The 20,581-nt window shown below is 39.0% G+C and overlaps 1 pseudogene; it reads right to left on the bottom strand.

Annotated features, from left to right (window-relative positions):
• Nucleotides 1-429: 429 nt before the first annotated feature.
• Nucleotides 430-1,687, bottom strand: LOC102181581 (annotated as a pseudogene).
• Between the last annotated feature and the right edge of the window lie 18,894 nt (nucleotides 1,688-20,581).

The raw sequence follows: 20,581 nt of genomic DNA on the forward strand, positions 1-20,581 counted from the left end.
AAAACATATAAATGCCTTGTAGGTCATATCATTTTCAAATATTTTCTCTTATTCATTAGGTTTTCTTTTGATTTTTGTCAACCCTTTCCTTTGCTGTATAATAGCTTTTAAGATTGCTTAGGCCCCATTTGTTTATTTTTGCTTTAATTTCTTTTTTTTTTCCTCTGAAAACTTTCAAATTTATTAATGACTAGAATGTCAAATCCTAATTAAATAATGCAATTTTCAATATAGAAAACCAAACCTGTTACTCTATAAATGAACTCATATAGACTACCAAGATATACTAAATATAGAAAATAGCACTTTTGTCCTTGTTCACACTGTGTACATGAAACAAACATATCCTGAAAGACATAAAATATCCTATCACCTTTAAGAAAAAAGAGCAATAGTTTTAAAATGAAGATGAGGAGAAAAGGCCTCACAGCATTCAGTTTTTCAAAGTCTGCAATACAAATACATAAAAAAAAACACTTTCTTATATCCAGCAACTTTAGTCCCAAAGAAAAAACTGTTGTTCTTTTTAAGAAATGGGTCTTCTTGAGTTATAAACTTTGACACCATTTTGCATTGAAGATCGAGCATATTTTGTGAGCAGTGCACCAACGGTTTGCTTCTCTCCGCACAAATCTTGAATATATGGAGCAATATCTTCTTCCGTCCACTTCTCTCTCAGAGAGAACAGACTACTGAACCGTTCCTGATCCCCCTCAGGCAAGTTTTCCACTTTCAGCAGAAATATGATTTCTGGTCTTGACTGTCTATCTACCAAGGCCAAACCCTGAAGCTGATCAAGCCTCGTTGTCATTCCTTCGGGAACACTCTGTTGCCATACCTCCTGAAACTCAGCGAGGTTGAATTTCACTGCGTTCTGAAGTAGCATCTGTGCTGTGGCTCTGCATATCTTATCTTCTTCTGTGTATTTCTTTCCATAACATCTAAGACAGTGTTCAATCATTTCCTCTGGTTCCAATGGTCCAAGTTCCTGAAGGCACGTATTCAAAGGAACTTTGCTAAAAGACCAAGATTCAGAATCCACAAGCTGAGTTATATGATTCAGAAGTTTCATCTCATAATCAAATTCGAGGATCCTCCAATAACCTCCAATCTCACAGGCATTGAGAACTTGTAACTGGGTCATTATTTCTTCCTCACTTGCCTGAATTTGATCAAGCAAATCTTCAGTCGTATATTTTAAGTGACTGGAATCCTTTTCCTTTTCACTTCCAGGCCCTTCATAGGTATTTTCCATCAAAAGTTTCTTTAACTTCTTTAGTTTAGGTCTACATCTTCTTAATTCCCAGTACTTGTTAGAAAAACCAAAGATCTCAGTTTGAATAATGTTACTGTGTGTTTCTTCCATCTTCAGCTGCTCTGGAATTTTACAACCGGGAATAAAAAGCAACACATTGGAAGTGTCTGCTACTTTCAAATCGTATGTTTTGTCTTCACTGCATAGAACGGCTTGCTCATCCTTATCACCACGAATCTCTAGACTGTGCCCTGCCTGCAGCCGCCCACACAGCGCGGGCTCCAGCTCCAGCAGGCATACGTCGCCGGCGGCCCCGGGCCCGAAGCGCAGGCAGTGCGCGGCGGGCAGCAGCTCGGCCGCGTCCAGCTTAGCGGTCTGCAGTGTCGTGTCCACCTCCGCGCGGGTCCTCTCCATTGCTGCCGGCGCCCGGGGGGCGACAGAGCCGAGCCCCGACGCAGGAAACGGTGCGGGAGAAGCGCGGCCTCTGTGGGCGGGTGGGTATTTTTGCTTTAATTTCATTTGGCTTAGGACAGAGTTCCAAAAAATATTGTTATGATATATGTCAAGAAGTTTTCTGCCTATGCTTTCTTCAAAAGTTTCACGGTTTCAGTTCTTACATTTATTTTTTTTTTCTTTTTTTGAGGTTAGTTTTGTATGTAGCATGAGGAAATATTCTTATCTCATTGTTTAACCTGTAGATACCCAGTTTTCCCCACACCATTTACTAATTACACTGTATTTTTTTAAATTGTATATTCTTCCTTCCTTTGTCATGGATTAATTGACCATAGGTGTGTGGTTTATTTCTGGTCTCTCTATTCTCTAGCATTGAGCTATTTTTCTGTTTTCATGCCAGTACCATGCCACTTTGATGACTGTAGCTTTGTAGTATAGTCTGAAGGAGGGTGGTACCTCCAGCATTGTTCTTTTCCTCAAGTTTGCTTTGAAAATTCAGTGCCCTTTTTTGTTCCATACACATTTTTAATTAATTTATTTATTTTAGTTATAGGATAATTACTTAACAATACTGTGATGGTTCTTGTCATACATCGACATGAGTCAGCCACAGGCACACACGTGTCTCCTCATCCTGAAACTCCTCACACTTCCCTCCTCACCCCATCCCTCTGGGTGTTCCAGGGTACTGGTTTTGGGTCCCCTACATCATGCATCGAACTTGCACTGGTCATATGTTTTACATAAGATAATATATATGCTTCAATGGTATTCTTTCAAATCATCCCACCCTCACTTTCTCCTACAAAGTTGAAAAGTCTGTTCTTTACATTCATGTCTATTTTGCTGCCCTGCATATAGAATTGTCATTACCATCTTTCTAAATTCCAAATATATGCATTTATTTACAGTATTTTTGTTTCTCTTTCTGACTTCACACTGTATAATAGGCTCCAGTTTCATCCACCTCATTAGAACTGATTCAAATGAATTCCTTTTTATAGTTGAATAATAGTCCATTGTGTATATGTACCACAACTTCCTTATCCATTCATCTGCCAATGGACATCGGGGTTGCTTCCATGTGCTAGCTATTGTAAATAGCTCTGCAATGAACACTGAGGTACATGTGTCTCTTTTAATTCTAGTTTACTTGGGGTGTATGCCTAGCAGTGAGATTGCTGGGTCATATGGCAGTTCTACTTTCAGTTTTTAAAAGGAATCTCCATCTTGTTCTCCTTAGTGGCTGTTCAGTTCAGTTCAGTCATTCAATTCTTTGCGACCCCATGGATCACAGCACGCCAGGCCTCCCTGTCCATCACCAAATCCTGGAGCTCACTCAGACTCGCGTCCGTCGAGTCAGTGATGCCATCCAGCCATCTCATCCTCTGTCGTCCCCTTCTCCTCCTGCCCCAAATCCCTCCCAGCATCAGAGTCTTTTTCAATGAGTCAACCCTTCGCATGAGGTGGCCAAAGTACTAAAGCTTCAGCTTTAGCATCATTTCTTCCAAAGAAATCCCAGAGTTGATCTTCAGAATGGACTGGTTGGATCTCCTTGCAGTCCAAGGGACTCTCAAGAGTCTTCTCCAACACCACAGTTCAAACGCATCAATTCTTCGGCACTCAGCCTTCTTCACAGTCCAACTCTCACATCCATACACCAGCTCACATTCCCACCAACGGTGTATGAGGGTTCTATTTTACCCACAAGCTCTCCAGCATTTATTATTTGTAGACTTCTTCATGATGGCCATTCTGACTGGTGTGAGATGATATCTCATTGTGGTTTTGATTTGCATTTCTCTAATAATGAGTGATGTTGAGCATCTTTTCATGTGTTTATTAACCATCCGTATGCTTTCTTTGAAGAAATGTCTGCTTAGTTCTTTGCCTACCTTTTCCTTGGTTGGCAGTTGTATTTCCAGTTTTTTTAATATAAATTTATTTATTTTAATTGGAGGTTAATTACTTTACAATATTGTATTGGTTTGGCCATACGTCAACATGAATCTGCCACAGATATACACATTATTTCCATCCTGAACCCCCCTCCCACCTCTCTCCCCATACCATCCCTCTGGGTCATCCCAGTGCACCAGCCCCAAGCATCCTGTATCCTGCATCAAACCTGGACTGGCGATTCGTTTCTTATATGATGTTATACATGTTTCAATGCCATTTTCCCAAATCATCCCACCCTCGCCCTCTCCCATAGAGTCCAAAAGACTGTTTTATACATTTGTGTCTCTTTTGCTGTCTCGCATACAGGGTTATTATTACCATCTTTCTAAATTCCATATATATATATATATATATATGCATTAGTATACTGTATTGGTGTTTTTCTTTCTGGCTTACTTTACTCTGTAAAATCGGCTCTAGTTTCATGCATCTCATTAGAACTGATTCAAATGGATTCTTTTTAATGGCTAATACTCCATTGTGTATATGTACCACAGCTTTCTTATCCATTCATCTGCTGATGGACATTTGGGTTGCTTCGATGTCCTGGCTATTATAAACAGTGCTGCAATGAACATTGGGGTACACATGTCTCTTTCAATTGTGGTTTCCTCAGTGTGTATGCCCAGCAGTGGGATTGCTGGATCATAAGGCAGTTCTATTTCCAGTTTTTTAAGGAATGTCCACACTGTTCTCCATAGTGGCTGCACTAGTTTGCAGTCTTACAGTGTAAAAGGGTTCCCTTTTCTCTGCACCCTTTCCAGCATTTATTGTTTGCAGACCTTTTGATTGCATCCATTCTGACCAATATGAGATAGTACCTAATCGTGGTTTTGATTTGCATTTCTTTGATAATGAGTGACGTTGGGCATTTTTTCAAGTGTTTGTTGGCCATCTGTATGTCTTCTTTGGAGAAATATCTGTTTAGTTCTTTGGCCCATTTTTTGATTGAGTCATTTAGTTTTCTTGTATTGAGCTGCAGGAGCTTCATATATATTTTTGAGATTAATTATTTGTCAGTTGCTTCATTTGCTATTAATTTCTCCTATTCTAAAAGCTGTTTTTTCACCTTGCTAAAAGTTTCCTTCGTTGTGCAAAAGTTTTAAAGTTTAATTAAGTTCCATTTGGTTATTTTTGCTTTTATTTCCATTACTCTGGGAAGTGGGTCACAGAGGATTTTGCTCTGATTTATGTCAGAGAGTTTTTTGCCTGTTTTCCTCTAAGAGTTTTATAGTTTCTGGTCTTACATTTTGATCTTTAATCCATTTTGAGTTTATATTTGTGTGTGGTGGTAGAAGTATTCTAGTTTCCTTCTTTTCACGTGGTACACCAGTTTTCCCAGCACCACTTGTTAAAGAGATTATCTTTTCTCCATTGCATATTCTTGCCTCCTTTGTCAAAGATAAGTTGTCCATAGGTGTGTCAATTTATCTCAGGGCTTTCTATTTTGTTCCAATGGTCTATATTTCTGTCCTTGTGCCAGTACCATACTGTCTTGATGACTCTTAATTTGTAGTATAGTCTGAAGTCAAGCAGGTTGATTCCTCCAGTTCCATTCTTCAGTCTCAAGATTGCTTTGGCTATTCTAGTTTTATTGTATTTCCATACAGTTTGTGAAACTGTTTGTTCTAGTTCTGTGAGAAATACCATTGGTAGTTTGATAGGGATTGCATTGAATCTTTAGATTGCATTGGGTAGTATACTCATTTTCACTATATTGATTAATACACATCTTTGACCTGTTCCCAGTAACTCAAATGGTTTCCCAGGTGGCTCTAGTGTTAAAGAACAGGTGCATTCTATGAAAAATTTAGAGAAGAGCTAACACCTATCCTACTCAAGCTCTTCCAGAAAATTGCAGCAGAAAGTAAACTTCCAAACTCATTCTATGAGGCCAGCATCACGCTAATAACAAATCCAGACAAAGATGTCACCAAATAAGAAAATTACAGGCCAATATCACCTATGAGCATAGATGCAAAAATCCTCAAGAAAATTCTAGCAAACAGAATCCAACAGCATATTAAAAAGATCATGCATCATGACCAAGTGGGTTTTATCCCAGGGATGCAAGGATTCTTCAGTATTCACAAATCAGTCAGTGTGATACACCACATTAACAAATTGAAAGATAAAAACCATATGATTATCTCAATAGATGCAGAGAAAACCTTTGACAAAATTCAACACCCATTTATGACAAAAATTCTCCAGAAAGCAGGCATAGAAGGAACATACCTCAGCATATTAAAAATCATATATGATAAAACCACAGCAAACATGATCCTCAGTGGTGAATAATTAAAAGAATTTCCCCTAAAGTCCGAAACAAGACAGGGTGCCCACTCTCACCACTACTAATCAACATAGATTTGGAAGTTGTAGCCACAGCAATAAGAGAAGAAAAAGAAATAAAAGCAATACAGTTTGGGAAAGAAGTAAAAGTTTCCCTGTTTGCAGATGACATGATCCTCTACATAGAAAACCTTAAAGAACAGAAAATTACTAAAGCTAATCAATCTGCTGGATCATCAAAAAAGCAAGAGAGTTCCAGAAAAACAACTATTTCTGCTTTATTGACTATGCCAAACCTTTGACTGTGTGGATCACAATAAACCGTGAAAAATTCTAAAAGGAATAGGCATACCAGAGCACCTGACATGCCTCTTGAGAAATCTGTATGCAGGTCAGGAAGCAACAGTTAGAACTGGACATGGAACTAGAGACTGGTTCCAAATAGGAAAAGGAGTACATCAAGGCTGTAAATTGTCACCCTGCTTATTTAACTTATATGCAGAGTACATCACGAGAGATGCTGGCTGGAGGAAGCACAAGCTAGAATCAAGATTGCCAGGAGAAATAACAATAACCTCAGATATGCAGATGACACCACCCTTATGGCAGAAAGTGAAGAAGAAATAAAGAGCCTCTTGATGAAAGTGAAAGAGGAGTGAAAAAGTTGGCTTAAAGCTCAACATTCAGAAAACGAAGGTCATGGCATCTGGTCCCATCACTTCATGGCAAATAGATGGTGAAACAGTGGCTGACTTTATTTTCCTGGGCTCCAAAATTACTGCAGGTGGTGACTGCAGCCATGAAATTAAAAGATGCTTGTTTCTTGGAAGAAAAGTTTTGACCAACCTAGACAGCATATTAAAAAGCAGAAACATTACTTTGCCAACAAAGGTCCATCTAGTCAAGGCTATGGTTTTTCCAGTAGTCATGTATGGATGTGAGAGTTGGACTATAAAGAAAGCCAAGTGTAGAAGAATTGATGCTTTTGGACTGTGGTGTTGGAAAAGACTCTTGAGCGTCCCTTGGACTGCAAGGAAATCTGACCAGTCCATCCTAAAGGAGATCAGTCCTGGGTGTTCATTGGAAGGACTGATGTTGAAGCTGAAACTCCAACACTTCGGCCACCTGATGCAGAGAGCTGACTCATTGGAAAAGACCCTGATGCTGGGAAAGATTGAGGGCAGGAGGAGAAGGAGACAACAGAGGATGAGATAATTGGCTGGCATCAATGACAAAATGAACATGGGTTTGGGTGGACTCCAGGATTTGGTGATGGACAGGGAAGCCTGGCGTACTGCAGTTCATGGGGTCACAAAGAGTCGAACACAACTGAGTAAGTGAACTGAACTGAACTGAATCAATGGATATCGCAAAGTTGTGGGATATAAAATTAACACAGAGAAATCCCTGCCATTCCTATACACTAACAATGAGAAAGCAGAAAGAGAAAATAAGGAAACAATCCCATTCACCATTGTGATGAAAAGAATGAAACATCTAGAAATAAATCTAACTTAGGAAACAAAAAATCTATATATAGAAAACTATAAAACACTGATGAAAGAAATCAAAGAGGACACAAATAGATGAAGAAATATACCATGTTCATGGATTGGAAGAATCAATATAGTGAAAATTAGTATACTACTCAAAGCCTTCTATAGATTCAATGCAATCCCTATTAAGCTAACAATGGTATTTTTCACAGTAGTAGAATAAATAATTTTACAATTTGTATGGAAATACAGAAAACCTAGAATAGCCAAAGCAATCTTGAGAATGAAGAATGGCACTGGAGGAATTAACCTGCCCGACTTCAGACTATACTACAAAGCTACTGTTGTCAACACAATGTGGTACTGGCACAAAGACAGAAATGTAAACCAGTGGAACAAAGTAGAAAGCCCAGAGATAAATCCATGCACCTTTGGGCACCTTATCTTTAGTAAAGAAAGTAAGGCTATACAATGGAGAAAAGACAATCTCTTTAGCAAGTAATGCTGGGAAAACTGGTGTACCATGTGAAAAGAAGGAAACTAGGACACTTTCTAACACCATAAACAAAAATAAACTCAAAATGGATTAAAGATCAAAATGTAAGACCAGAAACTATAAAACTCTTAGAGGAAATCATAGGCAAAACACTCTCTGATATAAATCAGAGCAGGATCCTCTATGACCCACCTCTTAGAGTAATGGAAATAAAAGCAAAGATAAACAACTGGGAACAAATTAAACTTAAAAGCTTTTGCACAACAGAGGAAGCTATAAGCAAAGTGAAAAAACAGCTTTCAGAATGGTAGAAATTAATAGCAAATGAAGCAACAAAGAATTAATCTGCAAAATATACAAGCAGCTCATACAGCTCAATTCCAGAAAAATAAATGACTCAATCCAAAAATGGGCCTAAGAACTAAACAGATATTTCTCTGAAGAAGACATAGAGATGGCTAAGAAACACATGAAAAGATGCTCAACATCACTCATTATCAGAGAAATGCAAATCAAAACCACAATGAGGTACCATCTCATGTTGGGCAGAATGGCTGCCATCAAAAAGTCTACAAACAATAAATGCTGGAGAGGGTGCAGGGAAAAGGCAAACCTCTCACACAGTTTGTTGGCGGGGAAAAGGGAAACCTCTTACACAGTTTATTGAAATGCAAACTAGTACAGCCACTATGGAGAACAGTGTGGAGATTCCTTAAAAACTGGAAATAGAACTGACATACGATCCAGCAATCCCACTGTTGGGCATACACACCGAGGAAACCAGAATTGAAAGAGACACGTGTACCTCACTGTTCATCGCAGCACTGTTTAAAATAGCTAGGACATGGAAGCAACCTATATGTCCATCGGCAGATGAATGGATAAGAAAGCTGTGGTACATATACATAATGGAATATTACTCAGCTGTTAAAAAGAATGCATTTGAATAATTTCTACTGAGATTGATGAAACTGGTGCCTATTATACAGAGTGAAGTAAGTTAGAAAGAAAAGCATCAATACCATATATTAACACATATATGGAATTTAGAAAAATGTTAATAATGACCCTATATGCAAGAGACCAAAAGAGGGACAGATATAAAGAACAGACTTTTAGACTCTCTAGAAGGAGAGGGTGGATTGATTTGAGAGAATAACATTGAAACATGTATATTACTATATTTGAAATAAACAACCAGTCCAAGTTCGATGCTTTGAACAGGGCCCTCAAAGCTGGTGCACTGGGACAACCCAGAGGTACAGGATGGGGAGGGCGGTGGGAGGGAAGTTTGGGAAGGGACACATGTACACCATGGTTGATTCATGTCAATGTATGTCAAAAATCACCAAAATATTGTAAAGTAATTTTCCTCCAATTAAAATAAGTAAATAAATTAAAAAAATAAAATAAAAAGAACACACCTGCTGATGCAGAAGATGTCATAGACCCTGGTTTGAGCCCCAGATCCAGAAGATCCCTTGGAGGAAGATGTAGCAACCCATTCCAGTATTCTTGCTTGGAGAATTCCCATGGACAGAAGAGCCTGGTGGGCTACAGTCCATAAGGTTGCAAAGAGTTGGACACAACTGAAGCGACTGAGCACATGCATGCATACAGTATGCTTTATTTTCAATATTTTTCAATATTTAAATATATATATATATAAAGTTATTATAAAATATTGGCTATGTTTTTTGTGCTGTACATTACATCCAGTATTTTATTTTATGTATAATAGTTATTTTTTAATAGGTGGGAAATTGCTTTACAATATTATGTTAGTTTCTGCCATATAATGTGAATCAGTCATAATTATGAATATTTGACTCCTTCTTGAACCTCCTTCCTACTCCCCCATCCTACCCCGCTACATCATCAGAGAGTACCAGGCTGGGCACTGTGTGTTGCATTGAACATTCTACTATCTGTTTTACACATGATGGTGGCTATATGTCAATGCTACTTTCTCATTTTGGCCTACACTCTTCCTTTATTGTTTCCAAATGTCCATTCTCTACTAGGTTCATCAGTACCATTTTCCTAGATTACCTATATATGCATTACTTTTGATACTTGTTTGTCTCTTTCTGACTTCACTCTGTACAAGAGGCTCTAGGTTCATCCTCCTCACTACAACTGACTCAAATTCGTTCCTTTTTATGGCTGAGAAATATTTTATTTTATATATGTACACCTTTTTTTGTTCATTCATCAATGGATACATATAGATATATAGAGATAGAGATATTAGTGGATTTCTAGGTGGCATACATGTCCTGGCTATTGTAAATATTCCTGCAATGAACATTAGGGGTACATATGTCTTCTAGAATTGTGGTTCTCTCAGGGTATATTCCCAGTAGAGGGATTGCTAGGTCATATGGTAGATTTATTCCTAGTTTTTTTTTTTTTTTTAAAGAATCTAGATACTGTTCTCCATAATGGCTGTATCCATTTACATTCATACTAACAGTGCAAGAGTGATCCCTTTTTCCATATCCTTTCCTGCATTTACTGTTTGCAGATTTTTTTTTTTTTTTTGATGATGAGCATTCTGGTTGGTATGAGGTGATACCTCATTGTAGTTTCAATTGGCATTTATCTAATAATGAACAATGTTGAGCACCTTTTCATGTATTTATTGGTCATCTGTATATCTTCTTTGGAGAAGTGTCTGTTTAAGTCTTCTGTCCATTTTTTGATTGCGCTGTTTGTTTTTCTGATATTGAGCTGCATGAGCTACTTGTATATTTTGGATGTTAATCCTTTGTCACAAGTATTATTTGCTACTCAGTTTAGTTCAGTTAAGTTGCTCAATCACATCTGACCCTTTGTGACCCCATGGACTGCAGCATGCCAGGCTTCCCTGTCAATCACCAAATCCCAGAACCTGCTCAAACTCATACCATCCAATAACCTCATCCTGTGTTGTCCCCTTCTTCTCCTGCCTTCAATCTTTTCCAGCATCAAGGTCTTTTCCAATGAGTCAGTTCTTTGCATCAGGTAGTCAAAGTATTGAAGATTCAGCTTTAGCATCAGTCCTTCCAATGAATATTCAGGACTGATTTCCTTTTGGATTGACTGGTTTGATTTCCTTGCATTCCAAGGGATTCTCAAGAGTTTTCTCCAACACCACAGTTCAAAATCATCTATTCTTCAGGGTTCAGCTTTTTTTTTATAGTCCAACACTCACACCCATACATGGCTACTGGAAAACCATAACTTTGACTAGATGGACCTTTATCAGCAAACTAATGTCTCTACTTTTTAATATGCTGTCTTGGTTTGTCATAGCTTTTCTTCCAAGGAGCAAGTCTCTTTCAATTTCATGGCTGTAGTCATCATCTGCAGTGATTTTGGAGCCCAAGAATATAAAGTTTCTTACTGTTTCCATTGTTTCTCCATCTATTTGCCATGAAGTGATGTGGCCAGATGCCATGATATTTATTTTTTGAATGTTTAGTTTTAAGTCAGCTTTTTCCCTCTCCTCTTTTACTTTCGTCAAGAGGCTCTTCAGTTCCTCTTCACTTTCCACTATTTGCTACTATTTTCCCTCATTCTGAGAGCTGTGTTTTCACTTGCTTATAGTTTCCTTTGCTGTGTGAAAGTTTTTAAGTTTTATTAGGTCTCAGTTATTTTTGTTTTTCTTTCCATTAATATAGGAGGTGGATAAGAATCAATCTTACTTCAATTTATGTCAGAGAGTGCACTGCCTTTGTTTTCATCTAAGACTTGTATAGTTTCTGACCTTACACTTAGGACTTTAATCCATATTTTTGTGTATGGTGTTAGGAGAAGTTTTAATTTCATTATAACTGTTTTCCAAGAACAACTTATTGAAGAGGCTGTCTTTTCTCCATTGTATGTTCTTGCATCCTTTGTCAAAGATAAGGTGCCAATAGTTGTGTGGGTTTGTCTCTGGGCCTTCTATTATGTTCCATTAGTCTATATTTCTGTTTTTGTGCCAGTAACACATTATCTTGATGACTGTAGCTTTATAATATATTCTGAATTCAGGGAGGTTGATTTCTACAGCTCCATTTTTCTTTCTCAATATTCATTGCCTTTTTTGTTTCCATACAAATTGTGAATTCTTTGTTCTAGCACAGTGAAAAATGCCATTGGTAGTTTAATGGGAATCGTATTTAATCTGTAGATTGCTTTGGGTATTATAGTCATTTTGACAATACTTATTCTTCCAATGCAAGAACATGGTGTATTTCTCCATTTGTATATGTCATCTTTGATTTCTTTCATCAGTGCCTTATATTCTCTGCATACAAGTCTTTGATCTCTTTAGGTAGGTTTATTCCTAGATATTTTATTCTTTTGGTTGTAATTATGAAAGTGATTCTTTCTTTAATTTCACTTTCTGATTTTTTTCTATTGTGAGTGTATAGAAATGCAAGAGATTTCTGCATATAAATTTTATGTACTGTGAATTTATTAAATTCATTGGTTATCTCTAGTAGCTTTCTGGTAGCATTTTTAGGCTTTTCGGAAGCTGCGGCCAGCACACTAAGAGCGGCAGGAGGAGCTACCCCACGTCTGAGGTCAGGGGCAGAAGCTGGGAGGACCCCATGCCTGAAGAGCAGCAGCCAGGAGGAGTTACCCCACGTCCGAGGTCAGGGGCAGCGGCCGAGAGTGCCAGGCTGTGATGGTGCAGAAACGACCGCACTAAGAGGGGCAAGAGGAGCTACTCCAGTCTGAGATCAGGGGTGACAGTCTGGAGGAACTACCCCGCGTCGGAAGTCAGGGGTGGCAGCCGGGAGGAGCTACCTCACATCTGAGGTCAGGGGCGGGTGGGAGGAGACACCTCGTGCCCGAGGCCAGGGGCAGCGGCCGGGAGGAGTAACACCATGTCCAAGGAGCAGTGGCTGTGCGGGAGCAGGAGGGCCTAGAGGAGCTATCCCACGTTGAAAGTCAGGAAGGGCAATGGTGAGGAGATATACTTCATCCAAGGTAAGGAGCAGTGGCTGCACTTTGCTAGAGCGGTTGTGAAGATATACGACACGCCCAAGGTAAGAGAAACCCAAGTAAGATGGTAGGTGTTGCAAGAGGGCATCAGAGGGCAGACACACTGAAACCATACTCACAGAAAACTAGTCAATCTAATCACACTAGGACCACAGCCTTGTCTAACTCAATGAAACCAAGCCATGCCCACAGGGCAACCCAAGATGGGCAGGTCTTCATGGATAGGTCTGACAGAATGCGGTCCACTGGAGAAGGGAATGGCAAGCCACTTCAGTATTCTTGCTTGAGAACCCCATGAACAGTATGAAAAGGAAAAATGATAGGATACTGAAAGAGGAAGTCCCCAGGTCAGTAGGTGCCCAACACGCTACTGGAGATCAGTGGAGAAATAACTCCAGAAAGAATGAAGGGATGGAGCCAAAGCAAAAACAATACCCAGCCGTGGATGTGACTGGTGATAGAAGCAAGGTCCGATGCTGTAAAGAGCAATATTGCATAGGAACCTGGAATGTCAGGTCCATGAATCAAGGCAAACTGGAAGTGGTCAAACAAGAGATGGCAAGAGTGAACGTCAACATTCTAGGACTCAGCGAACTAAAATGGACTAGAATGGGTGAATTTAACTCAGATGACCACTATATCCACTACTGTGGGCAGAAATCCCTCAGAAGAAATGGAGTAGCCATCATGGTCAACAAAAGAGTCTGAAATACAGTACTTGGATGCAATCTGAAATCCAACAGAATGATCTCTGTTCGTTTCCAAGTCAAACCATTCAATATCACAGCAATCCAAGTCTATGCCCCAACCAGTAATGCTGAAGAAGCTGAGGTTGAACAGTTCTATGAAGACCTACAAGACCTTTTAGAACTAACACCCAAAAAAGATGCCCTTTCCATTATAGGGGCCTGGAATGCAAAAGTAGGAAGTCAAGAAACACCTGGAGTAACAGGCAAATTTGGCCTTGGAATGTGGAATGAAGCAGGGCATAGACTAATAGAGTTTTGCCAAGAAAATGCACTGCTCATAGCAAACACCCTCTTCCAACAACACAAGAGAAGATCTACACATGGACATCACCAGATGGTCAACACCAAAATCAGAGTGATTATATTATTTGCAGCCAAAGATGGAGAAGCTCTATACAGTTGGCAAGAACAAGACCAGGAGCTGACTGGGGCTCAGGTCATGAACTCCTTATTACCAAATTCAGACTTAAATTGAAGAAAGTAGGGAAAACCGCTAGACCATTCAGGTATGTCCTAAATCAAATCCCTTATGATGATACAGTGGAAGTGAGAAATAGATTTAAGGGCCTAGATCTGATAGATAGAGTGCCTGATGAACTATGGAATGAGGTTCATGGCATTGTACAGGAGACAGGGATCAAGACCATCCCCATGGAAAAGAAATTCAAAAAAGCCAAATGGCTGTCTGGGGAGGCCTTACAAATAGCTGTGAAAAGAAGAGAGGTGGAAAGCAAAGGAGAAAAGAAAATATAAAAGCATCTGAATGCAGAGTTCTAAAGAATAGCAAGAAGAGATAAGAAAGCGTTCTTCAGCGATCAATGAAAAGTATAGAGGAAAGGAACAGAATGGGAAAGACTAGGGATCTCTTCAAGAAAATTAGAGATACCAAGCGAACATTCCATGCAAAGATGGGCTTGATAAAGGACAGAAATGGTCTGGACCTAACAGAAGCAGAAGATGTTAAGAAGAGATGGCAAAAATACACAGAAGAATTGTACAAAAAAGATCTTCACGACACATAATCACGATGGTGTGATCACTCATCTAGAGCCAGACATCCTGGAAAGTGAAGTCAAGTGGGCCTTAGAAGGCATCACTAAGAACAAAGCTAGTGGAGGTGATGGAATTCCAGTTGAGCTGTTTCAAATCCTGAAATATGATGCTGTGAAAGTGCTGCACTCAATATGCCAGCAAGTTTGGAAAGCTCAGCAGTGGCCACAGGACTGGAAAAGGTCAGTTTTCATTCCAATCCCAAAGAAAGGCAATGCCAAAGAATGCTCAAACTACCGCAGAATTTCACTCATCTCACATGCTAGTAAAGCAATGCTCAAAATCCTCCAAGCCAGGCTTCAGCAATACGTGAACCATGAAATCCCTGATATTCAGGCTGGTTTTAGAAAAGGCAGAGAAACCAGAGATCAAATTGACAACATCTGCTGGATCATGAAAAAAGCAAGAGAGTTCCAGAAACACATCTATTTCTGCTTTATTGACTATGCCAAAGCCTTTGACTTTCTTGATCACAATAAACGTGGAAAATTCTGAGAGAGATGGGAATACCAGACCACTTGACCTTCCTCTTGAGAAATCTGTATGCAGCTCAGGAATCAACAGTTAGACCTGGGCATAGAACAACAGACTGTTTCCAATAGGAAAAGGAGTACGTTAAGGCTGTATACTGTCACCCTGCTTATTTAACTTATATGCAGAGTACATCATAAGAAACGTTGGACTGGACTGAGAGAAACACAAGTTGGAATCAAGATTGTTGGCAGAAATATCAATAACCTCAGATATGCAGATGACACCACCCTTATGGCAGAAAGTGAAGAGGAACTAAAAAGCCTCTTGATGAAAGTGAAAGTGGAGAGTGAAAAAGTTGGCTTAAAGCTCAACATTCAGAAAACGAAGATCATGGCATCTGGTCACATCACTTCATGGGAAATAGATGGGGAAACAGTAGAAACAGTGTCAGACTTTATTTTTTTGGGCTCCAAAATCACTGCAGATGGTGACTGCAGCCATGAAATTAAAAGACGCTTACTCCTTAGAAGAAAAGTTATGACCAATCTAGATAGCAGATTCAAAAGCAGAGACATTACTTTGCCCATTAAGGTCCATGTAGTCAAGGCTATGATTTTTCCAGTGGTCATGTGCGGATGTGAGAGTTGGACTGTGAAGAAGGCTGAGCACCGAAGAATTGATGCTTTTGAACTGTGGTGTTGAAGACTCTTGAGAATCCCTTGGACTGCAAGGAGATCGAACCAGTCCATTCTGAAGGAGATCAGCCCTGGCATTTCTTTGGAAGGAATGATGCTAAAGCTGAAACTCCAGTACTTTGGCCACCTCGTGTGAAGTGTTGACTCATTGGAAAAGACTCTGATGCTGGGAGGGATTGGGGGCAGGAGGAGAAGGGGATGACAGAGGATGAGATGGCTGGATGGCATCACTGACTCGATGGACGCGAGTCTGAGTGAACTCCGGGAGTTGGTGATGGACAGGGAGTCCTGGTGTGCTGCGATTCATGGGGTCACAAAGAGTAGGACACTGAGCCACGGAACTGAACTGAACCGGGGAGGTGGGTCATAAAGGTTCTTTCTGTGACTTGTCAGCGAGTGTACTGCCTTTGTGTTCCTCTAAGAGTTATATAGTTTCTGATCTTACATTTAGATCTTTACTTCATTTTGAATTTATCTCTGTGTATGAAGTTAATAAATGTTCTAATTTCATTCTTTTACATGTAACTTTCTGGTTTTACAAGCACTGCTTATTGAAGAGACTGTTTTTTCTCCATTGTATATTCTTGCCTCCTTTGTCAAAGATAAGTTGCCCATAGGTGTGTGGATTTATCTCTGGGCTTTTTGTCTTGTTCCATTGGTCTATGTCCCTGTTTTTGTGCTAGTACCATACTGTCTTGATGACTGTAGCTTTGTAGTATAGGCTGAAGACAGAAAGATTGATTCCTCCAGTTCCATTCTTTCTTCTCAAGACTACTTTGGTCGTTTGAAGTCTTTTGTGTTTCCATACGAATTGTGAGATTCTTTTTTTTAGTTCTATGAATAATACCATTGGCAGTTTGATAGGTATTGCATTGAATCCATAGATTGTTTTTGGTAGTATAGTAATTTTTACAATATGGATTCTTCCAATCCAAGAATATAGTATATCTCTCCATTTTTTGTGTGTGTCATCTTTGATTTCTTTCATGAATGTCATAGTTTTCTGCATACAGGATTTTTATCTGTTCAGTAGGTTTATTGCTAAGTATTTTATTCTTTTGTTTGCAATGGTGAATGGGATTGATTCCTTAATTTTCCTTTTTTATTTTTCATTGTTAGTGTATAGGAATACAAATGATTTCTGTGTATTAATTCTATATCCTGTGTCTTTATTATATTCATTGATTAACTTTAGTAATTTTCTCGTGTTATCTTTAGGGTTTTCTATGTATAGTATCAGGCTTCCCAAGTGGCACTAGTGCTAAAGAACCTGCCTGCCAATGCAGGAGATGTAAGAGATGTGGGTTTGATCCTTGGGTCAGGAAAATCCCCTGGTGGAAGGCGTGACAACCCACTCTAGTATTCTTTCTTGGAGAATCCCCATGGACAGAGGTGCCTGGCAGGCTACAGGCTATAGGGTCACAAAGAGTTGAACATGACTGAAGTGACTTAGTACACACACACATGTATAGATTCATGTCATCTAAAAACAGTGAGAGTTTTATTTCTTTTCCAATCTGGATTCTATTTACTTATTTTTCTTCACTGATTGTTGTGGATAGGACCTCGAAAACTATGTTGAATAACTGGCGAGAGTGTGCACTCTTCTTGCTCCTGGTTTTAGAGGAAATGCTTTCAGTTTTTCACCATTGAGAATAATGCTTGTTGTGGGTTTGTGGTACATGGCATTTATTATGTTGAGGTATGTTCCTTCTGTGCCTACTCTTTGGAGAGTTTTTTTTTTTTTTCATAAATTGGTGTTGAATTTTGTCAAAAGCTTTCTCTGCATCTATAGAGGTGATCACATGGTTTTTATCATTCAATTTGTTATTATGTTGTATTACACTGATTGATTGCTTGTATTGAAGAATTCTTGCATCCTTGGAATAAAGCCTATTTGATCATGCTCTGTTTTGCAGCATTGACTTCCACCATTCTGTCTTCCAGGTCACTTATCCATTCTTCTGCCTCAGTTATTCTGCTCTTGATTCCTTCTAGTATATTGTTCATCTATGCTTGTTCTTTAGCTCTTCCAGGTTTTTTGTAAACATTTCTTGCATATTCTCCACTCTTTTTCTGAGATCCTGAATCATCTTCACTATAATTATTCTGAGTTATTTTCAGGGAATTTGCTTATCTCCACTTCATTTAGTTGTTTTTCTGGAGATTTATCTTGATTTTTCATCTGGAACATAATCCTATTTCTTTTCATTTCACAGAAATTATATAGGTTTCTATGACTGTGATATTAGTTCTGGAGGCTGCTGGGATTGCAGTTCTTATTTCTTCAGTCTGCCCTCTGGTGGATGTGGGTAAGAGGCTTGTGCAAGCTTCTTGATGGGAGGGACTGTCTGTGGGGAAAACTGGGCCTTGCCCTGGTGGGTAGGGCCATGCTCAGTAAAACTTTAATTCAATTGTCTGCTGATGGATGGGGCTTTGCTCCCCCATTAGTTATTTGGCCTGAGGCAACACAGTTCTGGAGTCTACAGGCTCTATTGTAGGGCTATTGGTAAGCTCCAAGAGGATTTACCCCAAGACACATCTCCTTGGACTGCTGCTGCCAGTGCCCCTGTCCCATGGCAGACCCCTGACAACCCACGTCTCTGCAGGAAACCCTCAAACACTCACAGGTAGGACTGACTCAGCCTCCTGTGGGGTCACTGCTGCTTTCCCCTGGGTCCTGGTGTGCACAAGATTTTGTTTGTGTCCTCCAAGGGTGTGTTTTCCCAATCCTGTGAATGCTCTGTAATCAAATCCCAAAGGCCTTCGAAGTCAAATTCCCTGAGGATTCCCAGTCACATGGTCTGGTCCTCAGGCTGGGGAGCCTGATGCAGGGCCTAGAACCTTTACAACAGTGTGAGAACTTCTTTGGCATTATTGTTTCCCAGTTTGTGGTTTACCCACCTGGAGGGTATATGATTTGAATTTATCATAATTGTGCCCCTCCTACCATTTCATTGCAGCTTCTCCTTTGTCCTTGAATGTGGGGTATCTTTTTTGTGGTGGGTTCTAGTGTCTTCCTGTCAATGGTTGTTCAACAGCTAGTAGTAATTTTGGTCCTTTGGCAAGAGATGAGCACACATTCTCTACTCCACCATCTTGAACCAATCTCCAAAGCTCATTTAATTATGATGTATGATATTTTAAATACGTTGTTGAATTCTGTTAGCTAGAATATTCATCGGTGATATTGGCCCATAATTTTCTTTCTTTGTGGCATCTTTGTATGGTTTTGATACCAGGGTGACAGTGGCCTTGTAGAAAGAGTTTGGGAGCTTTCTTTCCTCTGCAACTTTCTGGAAGAGTTTGAGAATGATAGATGTTAGCTATTCTCTAAACTTTTGATAGAAGCTGCCTGCAAAGTCATCTGGCCCTGGGCTTTTGTTTGTTGGAAGATTTTTGATTGCCGTTTTCATTTCCATGGTTGTGATTGGTCTGTTCATGCTTTCTATTTCTTTCTGATTCAGTTTTGAAAGATTATATTTTTCTAAGAATTTGTCAATTTCTTCAAAGTTGTGCCTTTTATTGATGCACTGTTGCTCTTAATAGTATCTTGTGATCCTTTGTATTTCTGCATAGTCTGTTTTAAATTGTCCTTTCTCATTTCTAATTTTATTGATTTGAATATTTTTTCTGTTTTTCTTGATGAGTCTAGCTAACGGTTTGTAGATCTTGTTTGTCTTATCAAAGAACCAACTTGTAGTTTTATTGGATTTTGCTATTGTTTCATTCATTTGTTTTTCATTTACTTCTACTCAATGTTTATGATTTCTTTCCTTCTACTAACTTTGGATTTCTTGTTCTCTTTTTTTGTGGTTGCTTTAAGTGTAAGGTTGCTTATTGGATGTTTCTCTTGTTTCTTAATGTAGACTTTCATTGCTATAAACTTTCCTCCTAGGACTGCTTTTATTTTGTCCCATATGTTTTGAGTTATCATGTATTGTCATTTGCTACTATGTAATTTTTACATTTTCTCTTTGATTTCTTCAGTGACTTCTTGGTTATTCAGCAGGGTATCATTTTCCCTGCGTGTGTATGTGTTTTTTATATTTTTTGCCTTCCAGTTGATTTTTATTATTTTAGTGTTGTGGTCAGAAATGATGCTTGACATTATTTCATTTTTTTTTCTTTTAAATTTAGCAAAGCTTGATTTGTGACCCAAGATATGATTCATCTTGGAGAATGCTCAATGTGCACTCTAGAAAAATGTGAAATCTAATTGTTTGGGGTTGAAATGTCCAGTAGATATCAATGGGTCAAACTGGTCCAATGTATTGTTTTAAGCTTGTGTTTCTTTATTAATTTTCTCTCTAGATGATGTGTCCATTGGTGTGAGTGGGTATTAAAATCTCCCACTATTATTGTGTTACTGTCAAGTTCCCCATTAATAGTTGTTAGCATGTGCTATATGTATTGAGGTGCTCCTATGTTTGGTGCATATATATTTATAGCAGTTATAGCTTCTTCTTGGATTGATCCTTTGATCATTAAGTACTGTCCTTCATTGTCTCTTGTAATGGTCTTTATTTTAAAGTCTATTTGTTTTCTGATATAAATATTGCTGTTCTCACTTTCTTTTTATTTCTGTTTGTATGGAATATCTTTTCGCAGGCCCTCACTTTCAGTTTGTATGTGTCCATAGGTCTGAGACGGGTTTCTTGTAAACAGTATAT

This window comes from Capra hircus, unplaced genomic scaffold, assembly GCF_001704415.2.
Source record: "Capra hircus breed San Clemente unplaced genomic scaffold, ASM170441v1, whole genome shotgun sequence".
NCBI classification, from domain to species: Eukaryota; Metazoa; Chordata; class Mammalia; order Artiodactyla; family Bovidae; genus Capra; species Capra hircus.